Source organism: Engraulis encrasicolus, chromosome 11 (genome assembly GCF_034702125.1).
Source record: "Engraulis encrasicolus isolate BLACKSEA-1 chromosome 11, IST_EnEncr_1.0, whole genome shotgun sequence".
NCBI lineage: Eukaryota > Metazoa > Chordata > Actinopteri > Clupeiformes > Engraulidae > Engraulis > Engraulis encrasicolus.
Window position 1 is genome coordinate 33,644,522 of NC_085867.1, and position 7,500 is coordinate 33,652,021.

The window sequence follows — 7,500 nt, forward strand, 5'->3', positions numbered from 1 at the left end:
ATTCTACGGATGCTTTACCCGTATTTTGAAGAACGCAATGCACTGTGGGATACAATGCCTAAACAGATGTGTCAAAAAATAACACATTGAGATGTGTGTAGACAGCATATTGACAGATTATGTGTCATTTTTTGTGCAAGATTTACACAGAATGTGTGAGACCTGAAGTTAAGAGGTTCATTTCTGAGTCGTGCTTGCTATACAAGTGAGAAACTAACGTCCGTTTGGCTGTCCCCTCGCGTGACTGTGGGCATTTGAAAGCAGACTTCCGCCCGCCTTTTCTACCGTTGGAAATGCAAGATGCGGGCGACTTGACTTCAGACACCGAGAGAGGCTGGCGTAAGTAATTCGCTTTATTTGTATAATTTCGTAACAATTACGAGTGTTAGCGTTAGTTTATGGTTAAAATCAAACCCTGCTTCACAAGTTTTGCTGTACGAACATTGGAACAGCCTCCGTGATTCTGTGAACATTAAGCTAGCCTACGATCAGATTTAGCTAGTTATTGGTACTCAGTTAGCTATTGATCTTTAACGCTTGCACTATAAATTATATGTATTTTCTTTTCATTCACATGTGGACTAACTTAATGGTTAAAACGTTTTGTGTTGGGAGAATTAAAGGTTTGAAATGTGATATTGGATGGTTTGCTAACATTGGTTGCTAATAGGGTAAGTGATAATTAGCTGGTGGTGTGAAATAAATCAGGCGGCACTTTACTGATGTGAAGTTGAAAGCTATTTTCTGAACATAAAAGAAAGAAAGAAAGTCGGACAGAATGTATGCAAGGATACTGAAACACCACGGATGGATTGACGTAGAGCTAGTAGGCTACCGGTAGTGGGGCATAAGTGGATGCTGCTAGTAACAGGTATCGGAGGGGGCAAGACAGGGGCTAGCTAGCATTTTAAACTTCAGTTAAGCAGTTCTGCGTCAAATCATGTAAATCAGACCGTCCGCCACCCTCGTACATGATAAAGAATAGCACGAGTAAGCAAGCAGTATCCCACTGTTTTGTGTTGGCTCGATGTCAATAGACAAACTTTGAACCGTACTGTGTAAGTGTCGTGGTTTTCACCGTTTCAGTATGTAGTTGAATATGTTAGATCTGGGCAACTGGTCAACACTGTCGTGTTTTGTCTCGGTAGACCTCGTATGAAGGAAAATACCGGCAGTTGTTTCAGATGGATAGTGCGACATGCGAGATGCACGCTCTGTTCGAGGGATAAAACGGCCACGCACGAGATTTTGTAGGCAATGGTAATTGGTGACGATACCATGGCGTTTGAAAAGAAGTTTGAGTTTTAGGTGGTAGAGTTGGACAGCAGTACCTTCAATGCACTGGGAACTAACGTGCTCTCCCCCTCTCTCTCTTCTCTCTTAATCAGGGCCCAGGTCTTGTGTCCACATCTGTCCAAGCTCCTACTCTGATTGAACAGTTGGATGATCAGACTGATGGTAAGTGTGTGTGTGTGTGTGTGTGTGTGTGTGTGTGTGTGTGTGTGTGTGTGTGTGTGTGTGTGTGTGTGTTTCCATGTGTATCATATTATCTATGTGATCATGTGTCTTATTGCCATCCACTTACAGGCCCTCTGCCTCCTTTCATTTGTTTTTTTTTTTAAATATTTTTTTTCCTGATTACTTTTCTTATTGTTGTATTGTATGCAATTGTGATAAATATGTTACTATATGTTATTGTTATAACACAGAGACTTTGGTAAATGTGAAATTTAAGTACTGCTGTACAATTTTCTGCTCTCATTTTCAGATGAAAAGTGCTACACAGTTCTCACACATCTTCTACCTCCGAAGCCGCTGCAGTGTAAAATCTGAGATGTCTTTTCTGGTTGATTTTGTGCAGGTATGTTTCAAAGGATAGTCACTTTTAAAACGTCTTTTAATCTTTAAAAACACTTTCATGCAGAGCCTCTGTTAGGACCTCATTGCTATACAGAGTTATGACCTTGTTGTCACCAAAATGTAAATGACCATATTTTAACCTGCTATTTAAGGCTGTCATAGCCATATTCTTATAACAATAGGGCAGTCATGGGTGAGCGGTTCGGGCGTCAGACTTGCATCCTAGAGGTTGCCGGTTCGACTCCCGACCCGCCAGGTTGGTGGGGGGAGTAATCAACCAGTGCTCTCCCCCATCCTCCTCCATGACTGAGGTACCCTGAGCATGGTACCGTCCCACCGCACTGCTCCCCATGGGGCGCCACTGAGGGCTGCCCCCTTGCACGGTTGAGGCATAAATTCAATTTCGTTGTGTGCAGTGTGCAGTGTTCACTTGTGTGCTGTGGAGTGCTGTGTCACAATGACAATGGGAGTTGGAGTTTCCCAATGGGCTTTCACTTTCACGGCTTTCAATGCAGTTAAGTTCAAGAGAACTATAGTTTGGAGATATGGATCCCAAACGGAATGGAACAGCAGCGGTTTGTAGTTGTAGAGAACTAATTAACGCCAAGTGTTGTTAACCTGTTGTTTCTTGTTTACCTGTCACAGTAGCCCATAGCACTTTTGTCATAGAGAGCAACTTGGTCAGTAAATATGTGCCTGCTGTATAAAGTTAGCAGTATTTGGATAAGTTACAGCTAACACGGACGGCGAACTTTAGACTGTATATTGTGTGTTTGACAGATTTCTGACAGCGATGGTGAGGGAAGCAGTGTACCGAACTCTCAGATGACTCGGACCAGGTGACCAAACCCATGCAGAACACAATGTGAGTACACACACACACACACACACACACACACACACACACACACACACACACACACACACACACACACACAGACCATGAGTCAACACAGTAGCCCCTACAATATTTTTCCAATTTATTGCTGTATGCTTACCATATCCATCATGTGTGTTGTGTGTGTGTATGTGTTGGTGTTAGGACTGTGCTGAGGCGTTCCGCCCCCCTCCCCCTCCCCCTCCACACCACTCAAGGCACGGCGGCGGCCCAACCACAAACTAGCGTGAGTACACAACACACACACTTGTGTGCACGCCACGCACTGACACTATCTCTACAGTGTCTTGTCAACTTTCCTTACATTGTGTGCGTGTGTGTGTGTGTGACAGGGAGATTAACAAGAGGCTGGATGCTGCGTCCATCACCAGAGGGGCCGGGATTGCTGCGGCAGCTAGCCAATTAAAGGAGGAGGATGAAGGAGAGGAGTCTGACGATGCAGACATCGCCATCGTATGCAGGCCACGCCCTCGCAGGAAAACCAGCCAATGAAAACGCTCGCAGCAGCATCAGCAGAACACACCGGCACGACTGGTAAACTTAAAGATACGCCACAGACCAGACATACACCAAATACAACTAGCACAGGTACACACACACACACACACACAGAGAGAGAGAGAGCAGGACATCTGTGTTGTATAGCGCTTTGCCTAGTCAAAGACTTTTTACAGGAAGTATTATAATTCTGTTTTATAGTTGGGGGAAGCCATGGAAAGTAGAGAACCCTATACAGCTGATGTGTGTGTAAGTAATATTTATGTGTATGTGTGTTGCAGACAGGGCTTCTGAAGCATGCAGTGGAAGAGCTGTCAGTCAAGCTAAAGGTCCCGCCCTCCAACCTGCTGCTGCTGCACGGACAGGCGGAACTTAACACCTCACACACTATTGGCCAGCTAGGACTCTGCATCGCTGACATCATTGGTAGGAGTGTGTGTGTGTGTGTGTGTGTGTGTGTGTGTTTGCGTGTGGGTCTGTGTTGGTGCAAGTCAGTCTTGGCTCCTTGATATTATACTGTATAAGTTCATACGTATACCGGTCATATATATGAAGAGTTTATTTGCAAAACGGTGTATCTCCATTTTGTAGAATGTTGGGAAATTAACAATTTTGTATTGGGCATTGCATTGCAAAATGAATTTCATATAAGTTGAAAAAGTATGTTCTCAAAATATTTGAATGGCAAGAATTCACACATAGGTGATAGGACCTCTGGACAGCCATTTTCAATAATAAAATGCAAAAAATGGTAGATACACCGTTTTGCAAATAAACTCTTCATATGTATATATAAATAATGAAATTAAAAATGAATTAAATTAAATTCACTCAGTTTAATGAAGATCTAAGAAGATGATATCAATGTATGTATACCTGTAGTTGATTCGGCTATACTTAGTTTGACTGGTATGCTCATACCTTTCAATCAGTTAAGTAACACTTGCTATTAAGTATTATTGATGATGTCTCTCTCTCTCTCTCTCTCTCTCTCTCTCTCTCTCTCTCTCTCTCTCTGTCTCTGTCTCTCTTTCTCTCTCTCTCTCGTCCTTTGTCTTCTTCCTCCTCTTCTACTTCTTCTCAGTCTGGAACCAACTTCACATCCCTCTTCACTGCACTACTGACACTGAGATGGAATCCACAACCCAACCACTAGTGGTCTGCATTGGGAATCTGAAGAGTCTGTCATCACCGCCAGGAATGACCGCGTGACCATTCCCGTTGCAGACGGCCTGACTTGCACAATTGACAAGCTGTTCAACTGGGTCTGCAACTTGTCATATCCAGCACAGCTCGGCTCTGTTTTCACCTTCTTTGAATATGTTTATGACGTTCCATCTCAACCAACAAACGACCAAAGGTACTAGAACTTCTCTCAAAGCTTCCCAGCAACCCATTGATCACTCAACATGTGTTTATGCCCAAAATGTAAATAGTTACTACAGACATCAAGAAAGTAGTTTGGCATCTTTGTCAAGTACACGCTTTGTCAGATGCACAGGGCATGACGATAATTTGCAGCCAAGATGGCTGTTCAAGTGTACAAGGACTTACTACGTAGACACCACCAGTCCACAACAACAGAAATGGGTGTATCTTTCAATGACTCTTTTGAATCCACTGACATTCAGACAACCTATGCAGCTTCAAGTAACACCTGAAGAAAGAGCATTTTGTGTTCCTTCTCAAGGACAGATTCTCCATAATTTACCACTTAATGACAATTTATCTGTGTTCATGCTTGTTAGGATTATTACAGAGAATTATTTTGATTATCATTTTGGCAACACTTTATTTTAGCATTACATCTATTAGCTCTAATACATACAGTGTTAATGCCTGTATGCTCTAAGTAACTTGTAAGGCATGCACTAAGCAAGATCAAATATATGTTAGGCATGTATTCGCAAATTACTTGTTCATGCACAATTAGGGATTTATTACCTAATATAACCTCAATAAGGACCTAACAAATGTTTGATTTCGCTTAGTACATGCCTCACAAGTTACTTATACAGGCATTAACCCATTGATGCTGGATGTTGCATTGGCCCTGGCGCCTGGAGTTTTGTATGGCATCAGCACCCTTTTCTGCAAGTGCTTTAGGCATCAATGGGTTAACATTGTATGTATTAGTGCTAAGCGATGTAATGTTAAAATTAAGTGTTACCATCATATTTAAAAAAATATATATATGTTGTAAAACTGGACGATTGTGAAATGATATGATGTGGCAGATGTAAGACCCATTGATGTAATGCAGAGTTTTCATTCTGATGAACTGTCTCTTAACCCAAGGTACAATGTCTTTTCTTTCAATATGTTGGAACCTATTTCATAACAATGTTATTTTCAAGAATATACAACACTACTTCGAATTTCAAGACTTTCTGGTTTTGTTATACACCGGTAATGTTGTTAAGAGATGATAGTGTACGAGTCATAATCAATACTTCATGAAATTGGCAGTGGTGTTAATTATTCTTGAAAAAGATAACATTTGTTATCTCCCCCTCTTCTGAAAAGCCTAACAAAAAAAGAATATGACAGTAAAGTTAATGTAATACTTTTTTTTTTAATTGAGTGTAATCACAACTGTACAAAAAAAAACGTTGTATAGGTCTTTTAACAGTGCAAGAAAGCACACGCTAAATATATGTAGTCAAGACTTTTGAAGATTGAACCCTGTAAACAAAAGTGTTTGCTAGATAAAAGTAAACCCCCCTGTCACTTTCCATGTGATAAATGTCAGTATATATTTGAAAACTAGAAGTTTCAAGGTTTTTAATGCTGTCACTTTTATGTTTGAATGACAACTCACAGAGTTACAGATGTTTTTGTAGAAGTGACAGATGGGGTCACCGGTGACCCCGTAGACCTCAGAGTGTTAAGGAAAGACTGTATGAGTTATAATGAATACTTGCTGAAATGCTGAATAAACAGAATTTATTGTAAATCTACGGAATCCTCCTTTTTATAATGAACGGAAGTACATGTAAATGAACAGAAAATGTACTGTAAATCTACGGAATTCTCCTTTTTTATGATGTACGGAAGAGCATGTGAATGAACGGAGAATTTAGTGTAAATCTACGGAATTCTCCTTTTTTATTATGAACGGAAGTGCATGTGAAAGAACGGTGAAGTTGCTGTAAAATTACGGAATTCTCCGTTGTAGAATAAACGGAACTGTCCGTCACATAACGGATATGTCCCCGGTAATAAATTGCCAGGACTTTATCCGTTTTTTTACGGACATTTTTTTTTCAGTGTAGAATAGAAGCACCTCCGTCATTCTCATTGCTCATTGGCAACTCCGATGCATAAAAGATAGAAACTAAAGGTAATGCATGCGCGTGGCTTCTTAAATGCACATCAGCACATCTACAAGTAGTTTTAGTTCTTCTTTCGTTAGCTCTCCCTTCTTGTCCCCAATGCAAGCGTTACTTTTATTCCCTTCTGTGCATGACAATTAGCATTAGAAATGATGGAGGAAAATGGTATGGCTCTCACAAAAAATATTTTTTTAAAAATGGGCGTTTATGGCTCTCTCCACCAAAAAGGTTCCCGACCCCTGCTGTAGAGGGACCTATACTTTGGTTCCGGCTGTTTGTACACAAACGAATACATACGCAGCCAGGGATTCCAAAATGCTAGGCGGCTAGGTGTTTAACATTGGAAGTTCCATTGGACCAGTGTTGTGCGTGGTTAGAACCTGTTTTTTCGTTGGCTGGATATTGTTGTGCTTTCTGTGGTCTCTACACTGCTACCAACTCCATTCTGGGATAACATATCTTAGCGTGAGTACATCAGAATCGATTCCTATGCTTTGTAAATTAAGTTTTATTGTATCACACCAATCACACGTGAGGAGGCCGTTTGAGTGACGGCAGCTTCCAAACAATCAGAGGCTGCCACCGACCGCAAAACCCCAAAAGTTTAGAAATATTCAAAATGTATGTATTTGAATTGAATCCATTCGTGGTGCATTTGTAGACTCATCCGTGGCCCATGTTTATAGACCCCCATATGGGGTCTTTAAATTAAGTAAAGACTTTCACGCAAGAAGCTTTTTGTTTTTTGTCACCTGAACTAGCAGACCGGATATCCTGTGGTAGCAGAAAACGTTGAAAATGGCCGTGGTTTGTGGTCGTGTAATCAGGTGGATACAGGACTTACAGGGGAGATTTCTTTTGGGTTTACCTCACCAAGTCAGATGACAAGATGTGATTATCTCCCTGTAT

At 41.2% G+C, this 7,500-nt stretch overlaps 2 long non-coding RNA genes across 2 annotated transcripts; both read left to right on the forward strand.

The window, feature by feature from the left end:
- Positions 1 to 1,283: 1,283 nt before the first annotated feature.
- On the forward strand, positions 1,284 to 2,716 carry LOC134458948 (uncharacterized). Its single transcript, XR_010036710.1, has 3 exons — positions 1,284 to 1,458; positions 1,769 to 1,861; positions 2,641 to 2,716. It is a non-coding gene; the product is annotated as an uncharacterized LOC134458948 (long non-coding RNA).
- A 375-nt stretch (positions 2,717 to 3,091) lies between these two features.
- Positions 3,092 to 4,533, forward strand: LOC134458949 (uncharacterized). The gene is made up of 3 exons (XR_010036711.1): positions 3,092 to 3,292; positions 3,538 to 3,682; positions 4,341 to 4,533. It is a non-coding gene; the product is annotated as an uncharacterized LOC134458949 (long non-coding RNA).
- The last annotated feature ends 2,967 nt before the right edge of the window (positions 4,534 to 7,500 follow it).